Source organism: Rhea americana, unplaced genomic scaffold (genome assembly GCF_003343005.1).
Source record: "Rhea americana isolate MKP2758 unplaced genomic scaffold, rheAme1 scaffold_44, whole genome shotgun sequence".
NCBI classification, from domain to species: domain Eukaryota; kingdom Metazoa; phylum Chordata; class Aves; order Rheiformes; family Rheidae; genus Rhea; species Rhea americana.
In genome coordinates, this window is record NW_028186579.1 from 4,889,208 (window position 1) to 4,915,172 (window position 25,965).

Consider the following 25,965-nt stretch of genomic DNA (forward strand, 5'->3'; position numbering starts at 1 on the left):
CTACAGTCTGGAGGAAGTTCAAACATACAAAATGAGCAAAGACAAACAAATCAACTAATGTGTCTCAGTTTCATTTCAATATTAACAATCATAACGCTGCTTTGATAAGCAAAACTATTTACAGAAAAAATGATAACATCCACCAGCAAGAAGGTCAGGTCACGTTATTGTGCCCACCTAAAAGGATGGGTTTAAGGCAAACTATTAATGAAGTAGGAACTATATAGGCATATACAGTTTGCTAGACACAATTGGGGGAAAAAACCCAGCCCTCCTGCCCTTCCCCGCCATACACACACACTACTGGCAAGATTTGAGATGCTCCAGCACACAGTAACCTAAAGAAGGGCTTTCACGTCCCAGAGTTTAACACAGAAGTGTTACGAAATAGAACAATATAGTTTAATACCACCAATAAGAAAGGAACATCACAACTTTTTTGAAATTTATTCTTGAAGCTTTTTGTTTCATGTTCTTACTCATCCACCCTTCCTACTCATTCAAGGGGAATATACAACACTAATTTTTGTATATTTAGCTTCACTCTATTTATCATCTTTCATCGATATAAGAAATATTTTGTCTTGTTCTTAGTTCCTAAATGAAACATTAACATCAGTGGATCTGATCACAAAGTCTCCCCAGTGGTTAGAATTATATTAAAAAAGCAAAACATCTAAGCCTTCTGGGATAATTAAGCAAAAAAGAATATCTAAACCAACACAAGTATTGTATCATATATTTCTTCACTAAAACAAGTATGCAACAACTAAAAAGCTGAGTATTCTTTATGATTCTCCATTAAACAACAGGTAAAATTACATTATTTTTCTACCAGGCTTCCCTTTAGTAATATGAGTTGATAGACACAACTAGGGGAACACAACAAACCATGTGAGAATGATCCCAGTCATCCCTCTAGGATGGTTTAAACAGTTTAGCCCTGGAAATAAGTTTTTAAATGGGCTCTTCTCAGATGTATGCATACGTTATCACTAGCATTTACCTAAGAAAAGTGAAGTAATGGAGCACACAAAGGCCTATTTATGTAAGCACATTCGTGTGCAAACATGTGCATGAATACCAAAGGCTGAGACTTTGGATCTCATCTGAAGGTACTTTGAGTGAAAATGTTATGACTTAGTGCAAAGAAAATCTTAGAACTAGAGGCTCTGAGTGCTGGAATTTAAAATTTTCATGGTGAGAAACTGGTCTTGGTCATGAGTACACTCAGTTATGGTCAACATCAGGCTTCTGAAGGCAGATGCATGGTATCAAGTGTTTCACATACATGCTGAGTGAAAATTCAGTTATGTAAATGCACCCGCAGTCTCAGACATAAAAAGAGCTAGGTTATATCACATTTACCTACAGAAACACCACACAACATGTAAAGCATGAGTTCCATACTGAGAAAAAATAACATGAATAAATATTTGCCTCTTCTCTGTGCTGCTCAGCTTCCCTATGCATGCCACAAAAAAAGGTACATTTCACAGCCAGAGTGAAGTCTGCCTTTCACAGGCATGACAAAATGCAAGTGAACTCTGATCTGAACTGTCCATGCTAATGTACAAGTGAGACAGTACGGACTGCGCAGCCATACATATAGACGCAAATCCATCCCATTCCAAACACTTTCCAGCATGGCATAAAATGCAAAGAAAACTCATCACATTCTCTTGTTTATAAAGCCAAGTTTTGAAAACTGGCTTCTGAATTCAAAATATATAGAAAACACTGGACTAAAGCTCCTTCAAAAAGTTTTCTTGTATGGTCTACCTATCTATGGAAAACTTATAAAATCTTAATTGCCATSGCAATTGATCTTCATTGAGAAATTGCCAAGAAGCCTTGTGTCCCTGCGGTTTGTTTACTAAGGACAGACAGAGAAATTACACAAGGACATGTGAGTTCAAGAAATCTTATACCTCGATATTATCGTGCACTTCTCCACYGTTTCAGTGGTAAAGTATCTCTGACCTTACACTTACCTTCTACTTCCCTTACTCACAAATTTTACTAGCAAAGGGATCCCAAATGCCTGAATTTTGAGTACCTGCGATGGAACAAAAGCCTCTAGGTCATATTCCCACAATCCAGAGCTAGACTATTTGMAACAGATCCAGCTGCCGCTCCTAATGGTCCCTTTTTATGAGCATAAATCACTGAGTAATGATGCCCAGGAGGTATTTTTCTACCCTCTGCAGAGCAGCCATCATTTGCCAGATTCTCCATTCTCCACTACCGATAATATACATTTCTGTCATCATGACATGTTGTTGCACCCTTGCATTCAATGCAAGTTTCCCTCATTTTCAYGCCCTCTTTCCTCAGAAAGATGCCAGGAATCACTCTATAATACCATGAAACAGCTAACTTTGCCAACAGGTCGATAGCAGCTGCCCCTGAACATCTGGCTTAATCTGTTGCCAGGAGCATAATTATCAGTTTTAATACTCAGCTGCCTGATATGTTGGCAAGAAACTCCATTTCTGGTATGTGCCTTTTTATCCAAATATTGGACACATATTATCAGATATGAAAGAGGACTAGAAAAATCCTGGTCTTCTGGATCTATATTTTAAGAATGATCTTTTTGCGGTATGACTTCATATCCTTTTTGGAAATAGATATCACAAAAATAAAGCTATAGCCTTGAAGGCAAATCTTTTTCCAGGTTCACTCTACCGGCAATGATAAGTAATAAATTGTTCTASAGGGCTACTCAGAGCCACCACTGAACAGCCCTGAACAGCCCTGAAGGTGGTACGTACAAAAGGTACGTACGTCCTTAGGTGGTACATACAAAGGCCTGATAAAGCACACGTGGTCATAACGAAAGGAGATGCACAAAACCATTGAACTTGTTAATTTAYTCTTAAGTTTGCTTATTTAGTTTCATCTTCTGATCTTTTGCATACCAGACAAAACCTAGAGCAGATCTAACTGAAACCTCAAATTTTGTGTGCAGCACAGCAGCTTCTCTGTGGCAGGCTTGATTTTGGTAGTCCGGTGGCTTCTAAGGGCACACTAGGACTGATTGTTTCTACTGAGATCAGAATCAGAGTTTCTTATGTCTGGAATATTGGAATATGAGGGGATAAACCATTCCCGTTGTAACATTTGATACAGTTCAGATCATCTCCTCAGCTGGAAGTTTATAGCAGAGAAAAATAATCAAAAGAGAAAGGGTAAGCAAACTGCTAATATTGCTAAAGTGCTGCTGGACAGGCAATAACCTTGTACTATACAGTTTAACAGTTACTGGGAAATAACAAGCTGAAGTTTATTCCCCCCCTTCACATGGCTTGCTGCCCAGCAAGCAGGGTGCCATCCAAGCTCTACACATCTTTTCTGAGCATGAGCTTTTCATTGTCAAATGTGATCATATTGCCCATTCTCGAATGTCAATCACTATTCATGGCCAAAGGCATGCCCGTCTCGTACAGAAACGACGGGTACCTTGTCTCTCTACATTATTTTCATTTTTATTCATTCAGTCACCTACCTAGTGCCTTCCTCTGAGGGGACAACAGGATATAAAAGCATCACCTGAACTCTCCTTTACGTCCTTTCCCCCTAACACTTCWGTCCTACAAACCCTGTGAAAAATAAGCTCTCTAATGTTTAATGCAGAATTGAGACACACTAGCCTCATTTTAAAACTATCTGGTTGCCTATAAAATGTGAACATGATCCTCCTCTTCATACTTCATTTAGGGGTTCTTGGAAGGTCAGAAGTATTCAGCTCCTGCTTCTTTGGTTCTATTCAAGATTTTCAGACTGGAATTCATAAATTGTAACTACTATTTGCTGGGAACAGAGAAGGGAGGAGAGAGAGAGAGAGAGACAGAGTGCTCGAGCAGGCATATGACTCATCTCACTCACTCCCATGCCCATGCCCGCTGTTGCTTCTCATATGCTGCAGGTATTTCATGTCTATAAACCACTTGAATTAGTCCAGATATTCTCCTTTGGTTTATTGATCCTAGAAAGCTGAGTAGGTAATGTCTTTTCATAAATATAAACTGTGCCTAAACATTGTGGAGACTTTGTAATTATATCTGCTTTGCCATAAGCATGGAAAATTACAGTAAAGAATTACTCAGATCTGGCCAGAAGAGCATACAGGCATTTTTTTTAATACAAGGCTAAAATATAAGCTTATATTATATTACATAAGCTTTATATCTTATATAAGATATAAAATGTAGTAATCCAGACTTCTGCTTGCAGACTAAAATTAAATTTCTCTCTTGCTCTGGCATGAAAATGAAAGATAGCTCAGAGAAGAAATAGCACAACCTATCTTAGTTTTTCTAGAAGTAAAGTAAAAATAAGCCTAGGTCATTAYTGATTATGGACAAAGCATTTAGAGACTAAAATCTTCTTTGTAGTATTTCTCACGATAATGCAYACAAATTCTCTTCCATCCTCAATATCCACAGTGAGTGTCTAAAGGCAATAAACTTGAAGAGCACATCGTTACACTTTGCTCCCTAATGCAGCCATCATGGTGGAATAAGAAAAATACTTCTCAACCTGTTTTTTAATCACACATATCTACAATATACAAATGAATATCTACGTGATCTGGTATTGCTTTAGCCACAAAAGAAATGTGGATGCAAGAACCACACCCAGATTCCAATTTACAAAGGAATTCCTGTAGCCCCTTCCAGATGAGGTATTTCAGAACACTCTCTCTTAAAGATTCCTTCTGCTTACCCATTTAGTTTTTCTTTTCTTTTCTTTTTTTTAAATTATTTGCCAACATATAGCCCAACTCATGGAAGTTTGTTATTTTAGACAAWGAATAAAATGAAAAAAAGACTCAGAAAATTGAGGAATTAATATTTTCCTGGGCAATGGCAAACAAATAGCAATGCAATAGGTATTACAAGCAAGCACATCAGATACTGTTCTCCTATGTATATGGCATTCAATTTCATCTCTAATTACGGAATAAAATGGATTCAGTAGAGCACAAAAGTATTTTCTTTTGTCAACAGAACCATGGCAATTTTCAAATACTTTTTGTACTTCTGCTTTAGTATCTTAGAATAGATCTATTACTTTTAGTAGTCATGTTTCAATCATGATTCATGTTCCGTGAATCAGGTGAACTTGATTCATACCCATGCAGATGGCCACATTGAGGCTTCCCAGGTATCTCATTCACCTATAAGGTCATCTATCTCAGACCTTCCATCTTGTAATAAAATGTCCTTCTTCTTCCATGAGGCCAAGTACATTATCAGCCCACCTCAAACTCTCAGCATTTATTCTGACTTTTCTGCATCTTCACCATGCCTCTACCAGCAAGAACAACAGTGACCACAGCACAGGGCGATCCAGACGTCCTGCACTGCAGCCAGGCATGTGGAGCCCGAAGGCCATGCTGTTGTTCCACCTCTGATTTACCTGCAGAGCGAGGCAGTCATTGCAGACAGAGTTGCAGACAGATTTTCAAACACCTTTTGTTCAGATTACAGAGGACAGGACCACAGCTGCGTCAGTGCCTTCTCTAGCCTCCGAGGACTTCCTGTTCTCAAGGACAAAGACTAATCCCACTGGTGGGACTACCTGCATCTTCCTAAACTCAGAGGAAAGAGCTACAGAATCCATATTTTCAAGACTCACTCTCTTTTGCAGAAGTCACCTGGTGAGAAGTGCAGGATGGATAGACTGAGGTATAATAGGGGAGTAGAGTGGGAAAGAGAGATAAAGTTGCATGTGAAAAGGAGCGTTGGGATCTACTAACTAAATTGTTGGGGCATACTCCAGTCCCACAATAAAAACAAAATCCCTTCTGTTCTACTCTGTTGAGTCCAGGATTTCTATTACGCTTGCTGGCAATCTGCATGCAAATGCTGGAAGTGCGTACCACATTTGATAGAGATCTCTGCTGGAGAGGAGGGATGGCAATAAATGTCCAAAGACAGACACCTACTAAAGCCAAAGTTTCCCAGGCTACACAAGTGCTCTCAGGAAAACATAGCACAACTGTTAACTGGCTTAGCAGTAATGGCTGCATTGACTTTCTGGGAATCCTCGTAAGATAGACACATACTTAAGAACCAAAGGCTCCAGTTCAGCCCTCTAGGATTGAGGCACACATGATTGTTAATTTCTATATTTTTAACATCAACAGGCCTTTTTGATAAAGCTGCCTTCAGATAGGTGCTATGTAATTGCTACAGATTATTGTTTTCTGATATAGCCAACTTCACAACTGCCCTCCAGCTGTTGACAAGTGTTTTGGTCTCCTCTMGGATACAATAAGGGCCTTGCTACCCATATATCCAAAACAGTTCCAGAAGAGGTTCCCAACATTCAGACACCATCCTGCATGCATTTTTTTGTAGTAGATAAAACAGTATGCCTCTCTGAGCAAAGTTYAAGACTATGACAACCCTCCCCCACCTAATGCTAGTGTTTCCCAGTAGAAGGGTCACCCCACTTGCTCCACACTTGAGTGAGGGCACAAGCCACATTTAAGCAGTGGGGACAGCTCTGATATTTAGACTGGAGAGCAAGGCTGAGATAGCAAGATAACACTGATACAACTTTTGAGGAGCCCATCTGTTTCCTCACTTACACAGGCTCATGCTGTTCCTTACGTAAGATCAAAAACTGCAATGTCTATGCTGCATCCAAATTTTCTCATGAAGAAAACTGTTCTTAAAGCTATTCTTATATTCTTATATTCTTATGTTATAAGAACAGCTGAAGTGCATACAAATGAAATGTTTTAAGCTCCCTCCAAGACTTATCACTAACTAGAGAAGGTGGCTTCCTCCTCTCTGAGGAACAGATTTGATATTGCTACATCTGTTGTGGCTTTACTGAATATTGTGTTGAGTAGCGAAGAGCTATGTATACTTTTGCAATGCAAATACCCTTTTTCCACATCTCATTTGCCTGAACCTGCCCTATTTCCAGTTAACGTACCTGACCAAAATCTTTTGATAGCTCAGTTTTCACCCTAATTTTCTGCTGATTAAATATATATATTTATATACATTTATATTTTGATATATATATATTATTTAGTCACATTTWTATATATATATATTATTTTATATATTTGTGTGTATTTGTGTACCCATGAATCTGCGCAATTTTGGTGTAAATATGGTATGGCACAAAATGCTGCTTCTTTGTGCCTTTACTGATGTGTAGAACCCACATCTAGAATACCTTCTCCAATCAAATGTGACAAGAAATTTATGATATGAGAGACCACAGCAGAACAAGCTGTCACAGTATCAAATCACCCTTATGCCCCTTTTCTACAGTTCCTCCTACAGCTATGCAATTAAAATTATACACACACACACACATATATATATAAAGGGTGAGAAGATGGGTATTTTTTGAAGTTTCAAGCAAAGAAAGTAAGTAGGATGTGGAGACCACAGGGAAGCCATTACTCTGGCTGCCAGAGAATATTCAGAAGATACCTGCCTTGGATTTTTCCCCCTTAGGTAAATCACATAACTGTCATAATGAAAAAGTACTCAAATATAATGAAATCTTAAATAAATCAGGTAAGTAGACCAAATTTATACAACTCAGAACACTTAAACAGTGTAAGGATAGAATAGTGAAGCTAAAAGAATAACAATAATTGCTTACTAAAACAATAATAAACTTTATACTTGAGATTTAACAGACAATTCTAATAAAAGGTTATTCTGCAGTCAGATTAGTTACAGAGGAGGCAATGAGTGAAATATCAGGGAGGAAGAAGCACAGACTACTCTCTTATGAGGCAGGAGTTTTCCATGTAATTCTCATTCTCATGTAGCATTATGGTTATCTTTTAAGATAGGGACCATTATCCTCAGCTGGCAAGCTAAGGCCAAAGAGTCTAAGCAACATGCCCAAGGCTACGAAGAAATCTGTGGCAGAACAAGTAACTCGACTCAATTACTTAATCACTTGATCATCATTCCTCACCAGCATCAAAATTAAACTCCTGTGATTTAAAAACCCTAATACAACAGTTTAAAGAAGTAAACCAGTTAGTGTATGAGCACAATAGATAAGAGGAAACAGCATCAGGGCTATGAGCAAACACAAAGCTGGCTGATATGATACCGTGTAGTGCAGCCCCACAAAGAGATTCTTCTCAAAACCARAAAGCAACGTAGGTGCATTCAGACAATGCTATTCCCAGGTTCATTAAAACAGGCAGGTTAGATGAAACATAGCCAGACAAGGCCCAGCCCCAGACAACAGCTGGCTCCAACTGTGCTCCCGCTAGCTAGTGCTGCAGAGGTGGGGAAAAGAAGAAACGCACTGTCTTGGACATGACAAGGATGTCAGGCACTCTCCTCATGTGGTGTTTACAAAATGCCTAAGTTACTCCATCTCTTTCCCATCCCAAGCCATTTGATGGCCTCTCCAGAGTAACTATGCAACTGCCTTTTTTTCTCTACCTTAAAAGTGTAAAGGCTAGGCTCCTTCTGCCACTGGAGACAGCGCTAGGGTTGGAGAGCTCAGCTGCTCTGGGTGGGATGGGAACAGCTAATTGAAAGGACTTCCCCTCAATGGTAACAACMCAACACTATTTGAATAAGGCTGTTTTACTGATCCCCCACCAACTTGCTGCACCAATTACTTCTGCCTATCTTGCCTCTGCCTATTCGGTGTTAATCCCACTCTCCCACCAGCTGCTGCCTTTAGAGAGCCTTCTGTACCATGTTGCATGAGCCTGCCCAGGTTAGGTCACCTTGTCTGTACAAAGGTTCCTCAAAAGTGTATTATTCTACTTTTTTATTGCCTGAAAGAGATTYGTTGGGGAGCACTGCCATTGGGAAYCAGATATTCAAAGAGTTCAATCTCTGTCATGAACACTCTAAATAGCTAAAATAGGCACAGGGCAGGAATAAGGAGCAACTGATGTTCCAGTACAAAGAGACAGGAGAGTAAAACAAAAAAAAGCGGCACAAGAGGAGAGCCAAAAAGTCTTTGGTAGAAACCTGAACTTTATCTGCCCCAGAAACTCCCAAGCCTAATCTGTTTTTGGCCAGAGAGCCAAAGCCTTCTAACCAGAAGAGTCACATACCTTTTTCCATTGGCAGGGCAGTACCACGTACCTGTTTGCTGCCACATGACTGAACCTACTACACAGGCACAGCACAGAGGACCTACCTTCCAGAAGAACTGGCTTTGCTGTAGACAGATTAACAGAGAGACGTGCTTCCTGCTACGGAAAGGACAAAAGCTGAAACTGAGCTATCTTGGATTTGCCCTAAACACCTTTAGGAAGTAGATTTCAAACATCCAACTTTCAGATAATTTATGTCAACTAAAAGTCACGACTAGAGGAGGAAAAGACAGACAGACAGATGGAGTGAAATGGTACCCTGCCCATTGAACCTTCAACCAGAAAGCACATTCACAGCAAAGGAGCAGAATGCTTTGGATCACAGCTAAGGATGAATTACAAGGAAGTCCTGCCTACAGGAATCTGGGGTGCAGAAAGATTGTTACTCAGCTGGCTATGAGACTGGATAGAATATGCCTGTATGACCAGACTGAAAATCTGATAGAATAGATGGTATATAGCTGTGGGCCTCTCCTCAGTAAAGCTGAATTCCTGTCCAAAGATTGGTTTTGGTTTTCTCCTTATAATGAGGAAGAAAGCCCTCGTGCCCCTTCCAACAAAAACAAAAATAAGTCCCACACAAAACATTGCCTARCATCAGGATACTAAAGGCAAAGACGATCTAAGCAGCAGGACAACGGGCTTTATTTTTTACGACATGTTTTCAAGATCTTTGTTTTACAGGCACTAAGCTAGCTGTAGAAAGGATTTGGGAGTTGTGACCTGAAAYCTGAAAGAGCACAGAAGTTCAGAATGAATGCTGACATCTGCTTAACCTCACACCTCTATTTCTGTTCCTACTACAGCTATGACTGTCACTGATTTTAACCAGTGTCACAACTTTTCATAATAAATCTAGAACGAGAAAAATTCAACTTCCAGCTGTAGGCAGAAGCAGTCGCAGGAAAGAGAAGAAAAAAAGAAAATAAAAGATCTGGCAAAAATTTAACTTTCTGYATTTAATTATCAGCATGACCCATCTTTAACCCAAACACTATGGTTAATAGGTTTCCTGTGACTATCATGTGATTAGACAGCTCTTGCACCTGTTAGCATATTTAGGCATATATTTTTGTGTTAACGGCCAGTGCCTCTTTCTAAATAAGCCGCGACTACATCTTAAATTGCTTAAGTCAACTTCCTCAAGCAACCACAAAGTGAGAGGTTCTCGTGGGAAAAAAGAGAAAAAAAAAAGAAATAAAATAGTGCCAGGCATCAATTTTCAGTTCAAAAAACCTCAATGAAATACACAAATTATTTTATCGGAGGAAGGGAAGAGAATTAGAAACCACCTGACCAAAACACAGAATAACCAATATGGGGCGGGGGGGGTAGTAGGGTCATAGGTGGAAAAACATGTTTATCTATGTTTTACCTTTACTTTGAAGTGCTGTTACTTCAATTAGCTTAGCACAGATGACAGCAAGTTGTCATCTATACTCTATTCCTCCTTTTCCTTGTGTCTCATAAAGCATTATCATTCATGCCATTTTCTTCTTCTAGGTTACGCTTCAGGGCCAAATTTTGTGACTCTAACTTATGCTTCTTCTCAAGTAACTCATTTTGACCCAATCCTCATCTCTATTAATTCTTTTTACGAAGCTCTGGCAAGGCAGAAGGCACCCTGCTGAGGCTAAGCTGCATTTCACCTAGTAAATCTCCTGCTCCCAGAGGACATCCTGCTCTTTTCCTGCAGGAAGACCCCGAGCGTCAGCCTGCCGCTGGCCTCTTGCATAGGTGGACAACTGCATTCGAGGTGGTTCTCGCTGAGAAGACTCCCTCAACTACCAGTCACGCATAGGTCTGTGGACTTCAGTTAGACTTCTATATACGCACTGACGCTCGCTTATAGGAAGTATGATCACGCAGCGTTTGCCCGCGTTACCAGACAGTCACTCTGACATTGAGAAAATGTTTTTGTTTGTGACCATCGGTGCAAAGACATGGGAACAGTTATACTTAAGTGCTTTCTACCAGCATAGTTCCTAAGGCAGTACAATATTTTAGTGTGGACAGGACCTGAGATGCTATCAGGTTATCTGATTCTGCGTTGCAGCAAACTAATCCCTTTGCATTTCCACAGYGAGCTCTCACACGAGCTCTAAGACTCTCGCACTCAGTCTGCTCAAATTGAGAGCGAGTGTTTCTTTATAAAAGGCTGCTCTGTGCTAGACACGCAACTACTACCCAGCACTGCATGAAAGAGAAAGATTCGTGTTTTGTGCCTTTCTTCCAGCTTATTTATTTGAAAAAGACGCCATTTCTGCATGCGTGAAGGTGGAAAAGAGACTTGTTTGCAGGTCTGGCATTTGCCCAGGTTGCTAAGAAGGTTAGTAGCTTGCAGAGGAATTTGACTACTAGATGATAGAGCAGAGAGAGAAAAGCTATTTGCTTTTCCTTACTAACCAGGAAGATAAGCAACCTAACCCGCCACAAGCACCGAACTGAGTTTGTTACACCAACATCAGCAGCACCCAATAAAGCTCTTCAGTTTTTGTGCCGAAACTGTGTTAACCTTCGTAAACGTCTTCTCATCTTTCCATGAAATCATTCACTTTGGTTTATCATTATCACCTATGTAACCTGCTAGTGACAACCAAAACATGGTTATGTTGCCTTAGCACTTACTGCTTGATTTTTGTTTATGAAGTTGCTGTATCTGCTCTGCATACTAATTACGGTTTTGTACCTAGCATTTGAAGAACGATGTTAAGAAAAACAAGAGAGTGAGAAACGAAAGGCTAATATGGAAAAGCAGCTAAGTTGTTTTGCCCTAGGTTTCACTGTGTCATTTTGACAAGGATGATGGGTTCATTTCTCAGATGCTAAGCATCTGGTGGCCTGGAATTAGCCAGCTATAAACTTGGGTTTTCCCGCTTACTCACCCTTTCCCTAGACATTTATGAAGTTAAATTCAGGTGCTCTTTTCTGAATTATTATTACTTTCGCAGAAATTGTTGGAACTACTCCATACCACAAGYGTGCTTTAGTATACGCTCTCCTTCCTCGAGAGAGGCATACACAACAAATTACTATTTCAGCACCCCATCTTCTCAAGTCTGTTCTCAACTTAAAAACAAACAGACTCCTGAAGTTGAGCCATCCTTTCCCAAGCAGATACATTTACACAGTGGCTAGTATACTAATAGATCTCTGGAACTCGGATCATGACAACTGGGAAAAAGTAACTTAACAATAAAGACAGAAGGAAACATCATTTTTCATAGGAAAGAGTAGATGTGTGTGCCGTTCACGGGCAACGGCCCCAACGAGGCTCAAGAGGGACCTGCCCACCTGCTCCCTTTTTCACCACGGGGCCCAAGGGCTGCAGCCCTCGGGACGGGGAGAGCCGGGCATTCAACTCCAAACACGCTCACAGCCACCGCTGCCTGGAGGAGCGTGCAGCCTGCGTAAACAGGAAAGGAAACGCGAGCGGAGAGAGGCAGAGGGCCCTGCCCCAGGTCATACACCAGGTCCTCGACAGGGCCAGAAATAGAGCAGCAACTTCCTGAGCCCCCTCCAGCGCTCTGTCCCGGCGCCCACCTGGGCCCCCATGCGGGGCYGTCGCCGGTGCGGCTCCCGTGTGGAGACGTTGCTTCGGCCTCGTTGCTTTACAACCCCAGGAGAAGAGACGGCAGCAATCTCGCAGGAGGAATCTCTTCAGGAACTGAAGCTTCAGCAGGCAGCAGTAGGCGAGGAGGCAATACGCAGCAATTGCCGTGTTTTAACGTTCTTTGCCCCAAATCAGTTGTCTGTCCCATTCTGGGTGGAAGTTAAGGAATTTGTTTTGCAGTAGATTCATAATTACTCCTCCCATGTAAGAGACTATATTTGTCACCAAACAACACCCCTTTTGTGTCTAGTTACATGACTGCTAAGAAAATACTTCTATTTTTAACACCGATAAAAGAAAAAACATAGCACAAGAAATCACTCTACTAGACAAACACCGAACCAAATGCACACCACTATTACATCCCCTTGCCTGCAAACAGTGGACACGTTTCCTCCTGGAAGCTATTCTTAGTTAAACAACTGATGGGAAGTCAGAAGAGTATGCTCCACACGCTTCATGGGATGGCAACTGCAGTCTCTGAAAGGCAGAGACTTTGTGAATGCTGGAGTCCCCAGCCCRTTTCCCCACTGGCAAAATTCATCAGGAAGGGTAAGAATCAGGAGATCTGCATTTGCTCTTCTGGGTCCTTTACTGCAAGATGCAGGACATCACTTGGGCTTATTAAGTAACTCACAAAATCAGAATTGCAGGTGGTTTCTCGTTCAGGAGCAGCATCTGCGTCATTCCCAGCAGCACCCAGTCAGAGCTCTACTTCATATCCCCAGGCCTATTTGGTGTTGCTAATGCATGAAGAAATAAATGGTTTCAKTTTTCTTATTTTTACTATAGGAAAAGGATTTGGAGGAGGGGTTGAACTGTAACTGAAAGCACAAATACAGTTTGCTGTCAAGCCTCTGGGTTTCTTCCTCTTCCAGAACTATCAGTACACCTGAGCTAAACAAAATAGCCCCTCACACACCACTAGTTTTACACTGATTTTGTATATACACCTGTTAATCAGCAGCAGAGAGAGGCCCGGGGCAGACGGGGCTCCCTTCCCACTTCACCTGCAGCGTTTCAGCCCTCCTGCCCCTTCGCACTGAAGATTTAACTGCGAAGGCTGAAGCCTTCACCATGCAGATGGCAAAAGCAGTGCAGCCCTGCTGATGTCTCCTAAGGAGACGGGGCAGGGGGAGAGGAGAGGAAAAGGACGACTCTCTGCCCTAGCCTCTGCCCGTCTCGCCCCGTGCCAGCCGAGCGCCCCTGCCCCACGTCTGCATGGGGCGGTTGTAAAGAAAGGCACAGGCTCCTCTCGTCCCACCTCTGCTCCCGTGCTTCCTGCAGGAGGCAGCCCCATGCCCCGGAAACAGGGGTGGGGGGAAAAAGAGGGAAAAAAAAATAACTGTTTTGAGATGCATTCCTTTTATTTGGCTAACTCCTACAATTCTTCTCAAATGCAGGCTGTGCTCGGGCTGAAGATCGAGGGACTGGATGTGTTAATGATGCGCGCACAGCCTGCAGTAAGCCAAAATAGATGAATAATGCTACACCTAAGCAGTTAGCGGCACATGCTGACTACGAACGGTGGCTGAGAGCCAAGTGCCATTAACCTCCGAGGCATATCCTTGCGAGGCCATAACACCCAACCTGTCATGTCTCATTGGTTCATTAACACAGTTCTGGAAAGCCTCTGATAAAGCCAGGGAAACTGTTGCCTCAAAATTAGCAGAGATTACAAGATTTTCCACGTGGATACTGAAGAGAAGAAAAGAAAGATTATTATAATAATTTTAAAGGCATTAGAGATAACTGTGATAATTTTGCTTCTGATCTGAAGCCTACTGATGTCAGTTAATAGGCTCCTACCCTTTCCTTCTGAAATAGTGATTTTATTATTATAAATATGATTCTCTCCCACTCATTTCTTAAATTAAATTAGAAGTTGCCTAGCCCAAAGAAACCTGTAACGCATGTACCAAAATGTTTGCATGGCTGACAAGCTCTGTCTTTTAATCTTCATGAAAGGCATATAATTGTACTTAATGTAATTTATTTGTCATTAAAGAAAGCTTTGATCCAAACATCTTTGCAACAGAGATCCAAGCAAACTAAAACTCCAGGTCTATATTAAAGCAATGCATATTTAACATTCATTCCTTTCCTTATCTTATTAGGAAATTTACTTCCGAGTAGCTTATATAAACAGCATAAAAAAAATGTTATATAACTTTATTAATGCCTTGTAAGTTGTGGCTGAGCTAAGTTTTCTGTTGTTATTTTTAAGAAGGAACATTCTCAATTAATTCAAGCACAAAATCTTCAAGACAAAGATTACTAGTTGTTCCACCAGCCTGGAAAGCCTAAACAGCATCTAGCAAAGTAGGTTTCTAGTGCTTCACAAAGGCAAAACACCACTGACAAATATAAACTGAGAACTTAACTGGGGAAGAAGGAAAGGAGATTTTTTTAAGCTTTAATGGGAACACTTTCATGAATGACTTTAATGCCAGTGGCAGCTTGTCTGCATTTAAATAACTGTCTACAGTGCGCACATGGCCAAAACAGCCGTTGCACCCCTATCCATAAGGGAGGAACCAGTAGGGCTGTTTTTTTCTTTCCTTTTTTGGTTTACTCAAGACATGAGCAAAACAAATGCTCCAGAATGTGATCAGTAAAATAAAACAAAAGAAAAACCTCAAGCTCTGTAATAGAAAAAGCTGGGGGGGTTCCCCTGCCAAATGCCTCCAGGAAACTTTCTGTGGGAGTTGTGACACTCGTCTCCCAGGATCTGGTCCCTAATGAGGAATTACAATAGCCAAGCCAAGAAGATGGGGAGGGTAAAGAGAAAAAAGGAGGGGGAAGGGAAAATTCTACACTGATTGTGAAATAATCTGTATCATCTGATTTCCTATTACTCATTTGAAATATTTTATTTTAAAAGAAGGAAAATTAGTTAGAAGTCATGATTACTTTTTTAGAAAGCTTCAAAAATTGTGCTATTTTGACTTTCAAACTGGTTCTTATTCATGTGAAAATTCATTATTTTAATTATAGTATTTAAAAAAATCACACCAGTACAATCACCCATACCGGACGTGACCATCTTTTGGCCACAGCAGCTTCTGCAGCCTAGGTAGCCTGTCTGAGACAGGCATATACTAGATGCTTAGGGAAAATGTAAGACTAGAGTAAGTAGGTGGTAAGATTTTACCAGATTATTCTCCCAGTGTCAACACAATTTGCAACTGGGAGACTCCTTGAATCTAGAACTCCTGAAGCCAGATGAACTTCTGGCATCCCCAGCCTCTGCTCAAAGCTTAGATATACCTACAAACAGCTGTTTTTTGTTTTGAACTGAAACCTAAGATTTTCAGTGCCCTCTAGGTCTTATATTGTAAGAAGCAGTAAACAATCAATTCATCATCTCCTCACTTGTAGCACTGGAATATTTTTGTCACATCCTTTTTCAGTGGCTTCTTTCCCCCCAAAAGCAGTCCCAAGTTAATCCATTGTAGTACAGAAGCTTTCCCTACCTTCARTAACCACTATTGCTCTGTTCTGAACCTCCTCTAGTTCTGCTCTATCTGTTCTGATGTGAAACAACCCTTAGCCCTTCTCTGYGTTGTTGGCTTTTGGCTATTTATCYCATCTCGGGAAGCTTCAGTGTGGACAACAGCCAAACTAAATTGTCTCCAAAAATCAGTAGTGATGAATGCAAAATTCAGATACTCTGCTCAATTCCTCATGATCTGGCAGACAAATGCATTCTTTAAACAAACAAACAAACAAACAAACAACAAAACACAACAAGTTTTCACTCTAAGTCAACTAGCTTTTGAGTGAAGGCAAATCAAATTTGTTAAGCAATGAATATTAAAAAAAAAAAAAAAAGAGAGAGAGAGAGAGAGAGAAAGCATTCCTGGAACACAATCACTGATAGAAACATTTCTGCTTAGTTAAACATAATTTCTAACAGAACCATGCTAGTTCGAATTATTATTCCTACGAAGATCCTTTTATTCCATCCAGATGGATATGAAAATTGTTGTGTTGTAAATACAAAGCTCCTTTAGAGTGCTTGAACAGCAGGCACTCTGAAGAGATCTAAAGAGATCAGATCCAGTGCATTTATATTTCTAGAACACCTTTGCTAATTTAACCCTATCTCAAAAGGGGGCTGAAATATAACTGCCAGGCTCCAAACTGCAAAAGGTCCGTTCTGTAAAGTCTGTTTTCCATTTGTTTTTAAGCAACAACTAGCATGTCTTTGAGTATATCCCAAGAGGTAAACTTGGGTTTCTTGCCCCTGAATGGAAGGACAGAATTAGCTGCTTCTTCAGGCATTTCCACTCCTTTCCTTAGATTCATTATGAGCTCTCCAGGGAGAGGACTGGAGAACTAGATGAGGAAATCACGTGTATCAGGATGCRGGGTGGGGGGGACAGGAGGGATGGAGACGACAGGGTACGAACTCTTTCCCCCCAGCCTCGGGATGACGGCTGGCTGGGGCTGGCCAGAGAACCCACAGGCTCGTCACAGCCGCCGCGTGCCAGGAGGCACCTCTGGGATAAGCCCGACCCGAGCGGCCGGCTCGGGAAGTAAAACACGGCACCGTCGGAGCAACGTCGGCGTTTGGGAAAGACTGCCAGCTCCACCGAGGCTGGGTGATGACACAGCCCTCCAGGTCTCCAGCGTTCACTCAGTCTGAGGTCAGAAGTCAAGAAGCTTTGCTTAACTGGAGAGCACAGGAGCGGGCCTTTGGCACGGTATTTAGGGACCGCTTGTAGCCGTGACGACATTTAGAAAAAAGCTGTGGAACTTCAGCCGCAGAGGCGGAGATGAAGCACTCACAGCATGCATTCTAATAACTTCTGCTTATCCAGCTTTTAAGAAAAAAAAGTAACTAGAACTAACTCCTTTTTGTGTGGGAAGCTGCCGTGGTTTAACTTGAAGGTCATTTTAAAGTCTGTATGCATTTACAGTACTGGACAATTATTTGTCCAATAGACAGGCTGCTGGTCTCACTTGAAAGATAAAGGTTATGGGGGRGGAAGAAAATCAACACACAACTCACAACTGAATGAACTTTAMGGAAAACCATCTGCTGGAGAGCAAYGCGCTCCTGCTAGCAGAGACTGCCACCTTTTGGAGAACAGTCTGAGAGGCTGGGCACAAAGAGGACACTTCACCCCAGTCTTACCTCTGTATTTGACTATAYGTTAGCAAAGTCAAATGGTATTAAGTTGTCAGCTTATTTCCAGYAGGGGAAAGAAGAGTATTTACAAGAAAATCCCTGAACTCTGCTAGATTTTTACTCCTTTTCTGAAGCAGCAAGGTACATTTTCAGAATCTGTCCATCTCATCTGCTGCTATTACTTTTTCAATCCATGAGTCAGTTTCAATCACATTTGACACWGGGAAAATATCTCAGATAAAAAAAATATCCCAACTAGTTTCCTGAAAATTAGAAGCTAAGAAGATAAGTTATGTTCAAATTCATGCCTCATTTGAGGGCATTTTTATACCATGCATGAAACACAATTTTTAAAGATACTGGTTTAGGATTTTCAGATGAGCTCTGCCTTCAGTCTGACATCAAAATAGGTCATCAGATTTCAAAAGAGCTCAGTAGTGCAAAAGCTGAGCTCTTGTAAAAGTGTTACCACTTCTGTTGAAGTGGAAGCCCCCCAGTCAGTCATTTCCGCCATCCTTCTTGCTCCTCACACTAGAACGGGGTTGGTGGTGGGTTTCTTCTTTTTCTTTTTTTTAAATCTAGCTGCATGATTTCAGTCACATTTGGAGAGAGACAGAGGCCTCAAGGATGTTAAGGTCCTACAAGAGTCATGACAATCAGTAGGGAAAGGAAAGATAGCTGTAATACCCTCATAGAGGGACAGACAGACTGCAGCCAGAGCTCAACCGTGTTATTAGACATCAGGGACTTAGAAAGGAAACCAGACATCAGTAAGCAGTTCTAGAAACTTAGCAAATTACATGTCTGCTGCCCGTTTTGACTAGAAAACATTTTATGTCATGATGCAATCTTTAGCTGCACCCCACTGTGAGATCCCAGTCTTGGTCTACCTGTTTCTTCCTCATTTTTCTTTTTATAAAAATGATCTTCACACTGGCATTCAGTCTCTCTCACCTGCTCACCTAGACAAGGTACTATGTAGCTTCAACCTACCACAGAAGCCTTCTGTGGTAGCACCTGGGGGCAATTACTTCAAGGGGTATGTTTCACACAAGTCTGCCTGTCACTGGCCAACTAAACTATCTTACAAACCTGATCAAGAAGGCCACCCTGAATCAGCATCTAAAGAGCTGAAGTTTCAGGCTCTCTTCTATCACCATAGGAGGAGACCCTGAAGACATTGTCTTTCAAAAGCATCTAGGTGTTGCCCTTATACTGCAAGACAGAATAAGGCAAAATTATGACATTCAATGTGTCTACTGGAACAACCATTCCCAGCCTTTTTGGAAGAAGTCTTCCACTCCACAAGGCTGCTGCCTCCTCCTCTCCCACTTGCTCTTTGCCTGAAATTAGAGCTTGATGTGGAGGACCAGTGGTAATCTAGACGCTAATAAGCCTGAAGCAAGTAACTGTAGCTTTGAATGAAAAATTGCTCAACATTCATTGCTGCCCATTTGGTGTAAGAGGATCATTGCAGGATGGGTGAGAGTAGAGAGCTATTTGGACAGTATGAGAAATTCTCTTGAAGAAACCTTGCTCACTCCTTCCTTCCTTCCTGACTTACTGAAGAGAAGGAACAGGGGGATGTCAGGCAGCAGAAGGTCCTGGAGAAAGCAGAACTCTTGACACAGTCACCTCAGACCTAACATCTTAGCAGAGCAGAGGCTAAAAGACAGGCTGATCTGCCTGTCCTGCAGCTGTTTTTCCTCTCCAGCAAAAAGTGGGGACAAGAAAGTAAGCGCAGCCCAGTGCCTCACTTGAAACACGTTTAGACCTCACTRGTTAGAAGTCACAATCCTGGAGTATGGAAATATCAAAAAATGTTCCAGACCTCTCTGCAAAAGTCCTTTCAGACTGCTCTGATCTTTAAAATGTAGAAGGATACCATAAAAAAAAAATACTGATGACTAACTAGCTAATTCTTTCCATTTTTGGTACAGAAGAGCTAAGTGAACCACAGTCTACCACAGGAGTTCAGAAACTGAAACTTATATACAAATTCAAAATCCAGGTTAAATCTTGCTGCAATAATTCTGGGTGGGATACAATCAGAATAGCACTTGTTATGATTCAGATGGTAGCAGAGTGTCAGAAGAATAACCAATCTTAAAGGATTTGTTCTACCTTATCTTAGTCTGAAGCRTCTTAAAAAAGGATATGCCTAAAATTCTTTCTATTAGATTGGCTACAGATTCAGTACCTCTGAATTAAGAATKGAGGCCTTAATTACTTTCTACCCCCTCTAGGTTTCTAAAAGAATATGCTCCTACCATCTTGAGGATATTCTCCAACTCTGGTGGATAAGAAAAGAGAACAAAAGCTTGGCATGTTCAAGCATTGACAGGATTGTTCACAGTACAGGAAGAATACAGAAGATAACCTATTTCACCCTTGAAAAGTTAGTCCTATCAGATGTAGAAATTAAGAATGACCCCTTTTCAGTTCAGTTCAGACGTATTTTAAGGTTCAGTGAGCTGACTGAAGAGTTCATTAATTTCCTTGCTTCTCCTCAAGCAAACAAACAAAAGCCAAAAAAACAAAACAACCATTTTCTCCATAGGAATTACTGCAGACTGACAACAGATACCAATTCAGTGAGCTGAAGAATGTTGTCTGGAATACATGATAGTTAAAGGCTTTTTTAAAATCCTCATCTGGCCCAGACACTGAAGCCAGATCAAACTAGAGTGATCTCAAATTTCCGTCATTCCTTAATGGAATTGCAAACAACATGAACCCGGATAAGCCAAAAGGTAATTTAGCCCCTTCTGATTCTCAATCTGAAGTCAGGCAGGCTCAGTCTGGCCAAGACCTCTCCGAAAACAAGCTAAGCTATCGTAGTCTTATTGAGGTGCTTACAATGCTGTACTGGACTGTCTTCCTTCTGCAAACCTTGACATCTTCCCTCTGTTGGTATTCCCTTAACACGAAGGGCATATTTGGCTATCCTGGGAACACAGATCAATGGAGGAGTCTCCCCCTTTGGCCTCAGGATTCCCATGGAACCGAACAGAACCAGGCTCCATGTGAGCACTCCAGTAAAATAAGATAGATCAGCTCCTAGGTCAGCAGAAATATTCAAATATGTTTTCTCATGAAAACAAACAATAAGTTACTGAAACGTATGAAAACATGATTTAAGAGCAAGACAGGAGAAAAAGAGTACCACCACACCAAGCTTGTATCACCCTGGGGGACCATTTTACCATGACAGATGAGTAAAATAATGTTTTCTGTCCTAGGCACTAGAATTAGGCTGGATAAATAGATCTACCACCCTAACTTGCCAGTTCAGCTAAATGTTCACAAACATTTCAGTGCTGCTTTAGTCAGAGACAACTTTTCATCCAAATATCTTCCTGCTCCCCTTCATCAGATTACTAAAAATATGTTCTTTAAAGCATCTGAATATAATTGGTTTTTAAATTGTATATGATCAGTTAGAAAACAGGTCACTGCCCAGCAACACAGGATCAGATTTCTGATGGCACTGAGGTAATTAAATGTTAAAATACCTCAAAAATTCAGTGAGGTTTGGTCACCTTTCTCCTTTTGGCTCTCTGCAACTCTAGTGCTGCATTAAGTAGATGTTCTGAAAGGCTGCTGTATCTTTTCCTTAGCCTTGATTGCCCATCAGCCCCCCTTGTTTCCAGGGAAAAGTCACCTGCAACAGTTGTCTGCCCTGCAGTAAAATGGGGCAGTAAATGCCTAGAATCATTCTGAAACTTTCTAATGTTTCCTCTAAAACGATAACCAACATTTTTAAATATATACAAAAGCAGGGTCAGTTACCATGCATAGATGTTTGTAAGGAGGAGTGTCACAAGAAACACCTCCGAACCTAGCACAGCAATTGATAAACCCCAGAAGAGGGCAGTCTCAGACTAGAGCTGAGACACAGAGGGATTTATCCTTTATTGTCACGCCTGTTTCCCWCTCCACTTCACTTATTCTCCTTGCTGAAGTTGCACAACAGTTTATGCTATTTAAATACTAAGGTTCTCAGATACACTGTCCATCAAAAACCACAGTATAGGTAAACACTTACAAGCTATCCTCATGCAAGCTTGGAAGAGGAGGGTAATATTATTCCCATTTTACGGACAGTGAAACACCGGGACAGCATTCTGCACTTTAGACCACATGTATCTCAGTTCAACATAAAATTACATAATTAAGCACCTTTAAACACTCACCTTTAAACTCATTCATTGCACAGCACTCTTCCTTGCTTCTGAGTCCATCAGCAGTAGGATCGGGCCAGAGACAATCATACAAATTCTGCAAGACCAAATATTAGCACAATCAAAAATAAGAATAAAAACACTGCAATTTCTATATACCATTTTCCATCCAAAATAAAGGTTCTTCTGCGTTTTTCATTTAGTTACTATCTACCAGCTAGACTATCCCAGCTTTGCTGTCTGTTTTTAATTCTGAGCAGAAGATTYACTACCTAAAAAACTGGAGAGAGAAAACTATTCTACAACAGAGTTATCCTTACCTTTCTTCAAATCCTTAGTGCAGACTGTCTGGAAAATCAGCCCAAAACTTGTCCAGAGCCTTTCTTCCTAGTGAGTGGACTAGCTTCTGTAAAGAGGCAAAAGTTTCCACCACCTCACACTGCCTCCAAACCTTCTTTAGAGGGWTTAGAGATGCTTTAGAGCCATCATTTTGATACTGATACTTCCAGCCTAAGCACCAACTGGTGGCAGCCCCCAAACCCTGAAGACACCTCCTATTCGGGTGATGATCCTCAGCACTCAGAAGAAAATATCACTGGAAATGATCTCCTATAAGCCACTATCTCCACACTAATGCTGAGGGCAGAGCTACCAGCTGGCATGCAGGAAATAATACCCAGAGCAGCAGAGACCAGGGCAGCAGCACTTGTATCAAAGTCAGACAGAGTAACCACGTGCTGGGGCAGACACAGGCTGCCCTCCAGCAGCACTGGAGAAATGAGTATGCAGCTAGGGATCGGGGAATCGCTCTGAGCATGCTGTTACTTCAGATCTCTTGCACAACATGATTCTGATTCATACACACAAGTGTCCTGCTAGGGCCCTTACTCCAGCTGCAAACAATCACACCTAAACCCTGCAACACTCATCTGCTGTTGTCTTACAGGTGGCAAAATCTGCAAATTTGTTCACCGCAGTCAGTGAAACCGGAGTCCGGTGAATTCCACTCCTTCAGACAGAATCACCCTCAGTGTCTTTGAGATGCATCTCATACTTTCCACTATTTCTCTCTTCCATGCATTCACTGTGCTGAGCAAAGCATGCTCACAAGATCCCTCCTGTACCTTTTCTTAATCAAAGAAGCCCTCTCATTATTGTACAAACCCACTTAGGAACATGATCCTCTCTCAGGCTGTGTTCCCTAATCTGATTTCTCCAAAACTTACGTCCAGTCATCCGTTTCAAGCATCTCAGAAACATCTCAAAGCTATAGTTCACAATACTTAGGCAATAAAGGTGATGCTTCCCCCAGCTGCTCCATTTTTAATTGAAAATTTGGAACAAACAAACAACATAGCAAAGTAACCACTTGAAAATTCCTTCAGTCTTTTGAGGACAGACTAAAAAACAAGAATATTAGTTCTGAACAATTAAAGAATTGCATGCTTATTTCCACATGAAAATGGTAGAGGCCTGAAATAACTTCTGGTTACTACAAAACAACATTACTGATGTATTTTGCACAGCACATTCTTTTTCACAATAAAGAACAAAATCACTGCACTCAAAGGCATCCATGAGTCCTGGTAGGCAAACCTGCAACCACTACCTTGTGTCCAGACAAGCGATTGTTTCTATGGTACAGGCAGCAAAAGTCCCTTGCYAGGCCAATACTACTACAACCATACTGTTGCAGAAGAGGCAAGTGTCTTAATCTTGCAGTTAAAAGAGTTCTTAAAACTCCAGTTCTTGGCTCGCAGAAAGCTAACTGCTTAGTCTCATAGGAATGAAGCTACCTTTATTCACTCTGGTCACTTTGATTACGGTGAAACTAGGCTGACAAGAGAGGTCATACACTCAGGTGTGTCCTCCTCCTCCCCCCCCCCCAAATGAGACTTACAGCTATCAGGAGTTTCACAGATTTCAGTGACACCGATTTAGTGATAAATTGAGAGAAAACAATGATAAAACTTCTGGGGGTAGGATGCAAAATAGAAGTGAGAGAGATATCTTAATGGAAATGGAATATCTTAACTGTGATTCTAAGGCTGAAAAACAAAACAAAAAGGGATTTATTTGCTTGCCTCTCTAAAATAATTTTTTAAGTAAAATAAAAGAACCCACKCAATCTGTGTCCTGCTGCTAACAGAAGGACACCACGGAAACTACTGAACAACTCGGATCAAAGTTTTTGGCCAGTAGAAATACCTAGGAAGCTTTGCGGTTGCAATGAGACTTTACAATTATAATATCCCATAGACCTCTGCAGTGGTAATACTCTTGAGCACTTTCTTCAAGCCAGAAAAGCTAACCCAGCTATCACTGAGGTTAACAGAATGACTTTCTCTGGTTTCAGTGAAAGCTGGATCAAGCTGTAGCAGAGAGACTACTTATGTAGTGAGGTCCTTGGAAGAAGGCACCAAAGCAATCTTTTTAAATTCTCTTCACAACAAGAGGTCAACAAAACATCTCAAGAGACTGTGACTTTTGAGAAGCCAAAGGACCATTTCAGTAACACTCATCCAGTGTTGTGCATTTCAGGTAGCCTAAAAGGACTTTACTCCATGAAGTGCTTGGGAAGTGCAGTTCCCAAGTTTCAAGCAGGAAGAAAGGAATCCCCTAAATGCAGAGATAATTAGCCTAGCCACAGCATTACAAACATTTGTTCTTAAAGAAAAGCCAAGAGCAAAATAATTGCCTATACCAACACAGTGCATCTCTGCATGGAAGATGATTAAATGCACCAGGATTTATGGCATGCAGTGCCCCTTGAAGGGCCTGAGGTCACAGCTGGGTGTGATGGTGGCATCCCAGGTGCAAGCACTTAGTGAGTCAGGCCTCACCTCCCATCACTGAAGGGAAGAGCAAGCCACTTGCATACACAAGCACACACTTTTTAACCCTAGTTTTGCATATAGGCGAGTTATTCCCGTAACTATAATGCAACTGGACACCAGCCTCACTCTGTAAGTTCTACAAAACTGTCTTTAAGCTGAAGCTAGCAGACAGGACCTAAGAACATCTTTCTCCAGCACAGTTATGTTAATCTAAAAGAGGTCTCAGAATACCCAAAAGTCTCTTTCCCCCACTACCCCCAGACCCAGCGTGCACACAGCGCATTTGGAAGTTCATCACTGCTCACAAATGTAGTGCTTGCCTTTAAGGCATTTCCCAAAAGACTTGGGGGAAAAGCACCCGATCCAGGGCACCAGCAGCCCCCCGTGCTGCAAGCAGAACTGCACCTGGCTCCTTGCTGCAGTTCGCTCCCTAAGATCAGGGGAGTGGGAGTCCTGCCGCCCGCAGACCACCACGACTCCTGCTCCTCCTCTCCCACCGCGTTCCCCCTCGGGACAGCGCTTTGCCACTTAGTACAAGTTTCTTATCCGACGAACAGCCCGTCCGGGTCCGTACAGCCCAAAGTAAGCTAAATTAACCTTGTCCCCCGCTAAGAGCATGGACCTCGCGGCACGCATCGCTCACCTCGGCGCTTACTGCGGCTCCCGGGGGAGGCTCCGGCCCGCGCCCGCGGCTGGGCGGTCGCTGCGGGGCCGGGCCGGGCCGGGCCGCGCCGCCCCGGGGCGGAGCGGCCGCGCCGGGGGCAGTTTTCAGGCGAGACCTCCCTTTGTGCTGCCCCGCTGCATCGCCTTGCTCCTCTTCCCCTCTCCTCAGCCTGCCGCTGGGGGGAGGGGGGGGAAATTTTTTTGATTGGGCTTGTTAATTCTAAAAAAAAAGTTCAGGAGAATTTCAGGCTAACCTGCCCCAAAGTGAAGCTGCTAAGTACGAAACCACTCTGGTTATTTAGCAGGTTGGGGTGTCTTCCTTCCACTTCAGGCTTGCCCTTTAACTCGGTGCTGCTAACCTCGCCGGGGAGGACGCAGCAATTAAACTCTCTGAAATGTCGTCTTGACTA

General features: G+C 41.9%; 1 long non-coding RNA gene across 1 annotated transcript in view; it reads right to left on the reverse strand.

The window, feature by feature from the left end:
- The window catches only part of LOC146589689 (uncharacterized), a 59,631-nt gene extending 34,031 nt beyond the window's left edge, over window positions 1-25,600 (reverse strand). Inside the window, exons 1-2 of the long non-coding RNA XR_014897129.1 lie at window positions 25,536-25,600; window positions 22,068-22,152 (exon numbers count right to left, since the gene is read on the reverse strand). This is a non-coding gene — a long non-coding RNA (uncharacterized LOC146589689). The remainder of the gene's footprint in view (window positions 1-22,067; window positions 22,153-25,535) is intronic.
- Between the last annotated feature and the right edge of the window lie 365 nt (window positions 25,601-25,965).